Raw genomic sequence first — 3,427 nt, forward strand, 5'->3', positions numbered from 1 at the left:
CCAAATGGTACTTTATTACATTTCTTTCCATATCTTGGCTCCATTTTCAAACTTTCCCTCAGTTTTATCATTTGTAAAATGGGAGTACTACAGTTCTTCCAAGACTGTTGTGAGGATTCAGTGTGCTAGTGCATTTAAAATAATTTAACCAGGTATTGTCATAAGTAAGCAATTAATGAGTCATCTTCCTTCCTGGCCCCTGTAGGAATTTCAGCGTAGGACTCCAATGTCTAATAATACTAATATTATTATTATTTTCCTATTTCTCAGATCCCTCTCTCCAGTTGCCCTGGTCCCTGGCCTGCCTCAGGCTTCCCAACACCTAGTTGAGTGATTTTCACTTCAGCTCCCTGCAGCTCATGGACTGGGGGATCTTTCCCATTTCAAGGAGAGGAGGGAGGTTGATTGGCCCCGCCCAGGTGAGATGTTCACTCCTGGTCCAATCAGCTGTGGCTGCATGACGAGGTTAAGGGCACCTTTCATGCCCATGAGTGTCCAGGCATTCCTAACAGGTAAGGATGATGGGAAGAAGCCAAGGGTGCTTCTTCTAAATCTATGTTTTGCTTTCGTGTGGTGTTGCTTTGCCTCACTAGAGTGTAAGCTCCGTGAACGTCAGAACCATGTCCTCTTGTTCTATAGCACCAAAGTAGCCAGGTTTTTGATGTCTATTACGTGCCCACCATTCAAATACTCAGGATGTGGTGGTCTCTCTGATTTGGCCCCCTGCGGCTTCTCCCCATCCCCCTCCCAGCTGCTCTCTGTCCCCAGGTCATGCCGTCCCTCCAGCTACTCCACCCACATGCCAAGCATGTTCCCTCCTTTGCACTTGCTGTTCCCCATCCCCAGCACACCCTTGCTCTGACAGTCACCTTGCTGGTTCCTGCTTATCACGCAGGTCCACCCTCACATGTCCCGTCAGAGAGGACCTGCTTGGCTACTCATCCGAAGTGGCCCAGCCGCCTTCCACTACATTTTTTTTTCTAATCATAGAAATGCAAGAATGGTTTAATATTATAAAATCCATACATATAACTGACTTTTTTAAAAAAAAAAAAAAACATTAATTTCTGGAGTACATGTGCAGGATGTGCAGGTTTGTTATATAGGTAAACGTGTGCCATTGTGGTTTGCTACACCTATCAACCCATCACTGAGGTGTTAAGCCCAGCATGCAGTAGCTATTTTTCCTAATCCTCTCCCTCTCCCCTCCTCATCCCACAGTTCCCAGTGTGTGTTGTTCCCTCCCTGTGTCCATGTATCACCTGCTTCTTTAGTCTTTATTTAAAACTTTCATATCTGTTTATTTTTGGTGTTTTTATTTCCCATGTCTCCTCACTAGAATGTAGATTTCATAATTTTTTGAAGGAAGTATCTTGTTGTTGCTGCTTGTTTTGGTCCATCCATCACTTTGCCTAGAACAAAAATGAGCATCTAGAGTCTGTCCTATCAATATTGCTGAATGAGTGAGTGAGTGAAGGATCGTCTATCTCTTGTCTTTAACAACTGAGAATTCTTTTAGCCTGTTTTCAATTGCTAAGAAAGCCACATACAACTTTCGCAGTAACTGCCCACTAGGCCAGGTCATGATACAAAGCAGGCATTTTTCTTTTCTTTTCTTTTTTTTTAGAAAGAGTCTTGCTCTGCACTCTTTTGCCCAGGCTGGAATACAGTGACATGATCTCAGCTCACTGCAACCTCTGCTCTCTGGGTTCAAGCAATTCTCCTGCCTCAGCCTCCCAAGTACCTGAGATTACAGGCACCCACCACCACACCCAGCTAATTTTTTTTTTTTTTTTTTTTTTTTGTATTTTAGTAGAGAGGGGGTTTCATCATGTTAGTCAGACAGGTCTCAAACTCTTGACCTGAAATGATCCGCCTGTCTCGGCCTCCCAAAGAGCTGGGATTACAAAAATGAGCTACTGTGCATTTTTCCTTCTATTCTCCCCCAGTTTCCCATAAACCACCTCCAATACAAGTGATATAAGATTCCTCTTTTATGTCCTTCTGCTACTACTATGACTTCTTCTTCTCTTTTTGTGTGTGTGTGTGTGTTAAAATAGCTAGAAGAGAAGATAACCTTCATTCCTCTAGTTTTGATGTATCGAAAATTTAAATTTCCAGGAAGTTCAGATGGTCATGCCGGCTTGGCCTGCCCGTGGAAGGACAACACTGGTCCTCCAAGTGGAGTGTTAGCTTCCCCGCCCATGACTTGCCCATCCCTGTGCTCACCCTATCAGCAGTCCCTGCCCCATACAACAGGCATCTGCTTACTTTGTCCCTAAGCAAAATATGAGCTTTTGAGGGCACTGATGTGAGCCCCATTCTTCTTCTTCTTGGCAGGGTGTATGTTGCACAACTCTGGTCAATAAAGATTTTTGGAATGAATACACGGATGAATGAGTGAGCAAGAATTAGAATAAAATATGCTTTCTCGAGATATACGCATCAAGGAAGTTAGCCACGCTCAGAAAGAAAATTACTACAAAAGTCTGATGTGTTTTACACAAGTGGTCCTGTTCTGTCAGGGAGTGTTTTTAAAAAGTGAATTATTGACAACGTTTAAAATTCATAATATTTTGTGTAAAAGTCCAGATTTTAGTTTTCTGTGGAAATTGTAGAAATTCTGATTCCACTGACACTTGTTTCTGTCTGGTAAAAAATCTGTAGAACACAAAAGGAGGCTGCTGACTTTGGAAGAACAATCCACACCATCCCTTACTGTCTAACCCTGTGGCTGCTGACTTTGGAAGGACATTTCACACCATTGTTTACCATCTAATACTATGTTGGTATGGATTGCATTCACTATCATGACTCTGCCATTTTATTTACATCTTCTAGTAATAGAGTTAAGAAAAAAGTGAAATATTTCCTGTTTCTTGTATTTATCAAAAAGGAATAAACAAAAACAAGATGAAGAGAACCAGTTGCTTCCGGAAAAGTGGGAGACATCAGACTTTATTGTTACGGAAGTGAAAGAGATGTCTATGTGCTTCATATTCCAACAAATGTATCCTGAAGAAAATTCCCCAGCATTCTTTACTCATTAATATTCCTTCCTGGCCTCTGTAGAAATTTCAGCAGTGGACTCCATCATCTACGGACCAAGGGTCCTGAATGTATTTTCTCATCCAGAGGGACAGCAGGGATATCCCCAATGTTCCCTGAGCACTGGCATTGAGACAGCAACATGGTGGCCACAAGGTCATGCCAAGGTCCATGCTGAGCCTGTCTTGTTCTTACTGCTCTTTTATGTTTGGATGAACTCAATAAAAGTCTCTTTGGAATACATTTTCTTTGGATGAGTTTTTGGACGATCATTTGGCCACAGAACACATTTTAAATAGTGGCTGTGTGACTCATTTAGCTTGGTCAAGCTGGTGTGTCCTCAGTCTCAACTCTTCAGAGTTTCCAGTAAAATTGGATT

The sequence above is a fragment of the Rhinopithecus roxellana genome, chromosome 10, assembly GCF_007565055.1.
Source record: "Rhinopithecus roxellana isolate Shanxi Qingling chromosome 10, ASM756505v1, whole genome shotgun sequence".
NCBI lineage: Eukaryota > Metazoa > Chordata > Mammalia > Primates > Cercopithecidae > Rhinopithecus > Rhinopithecus roxellana.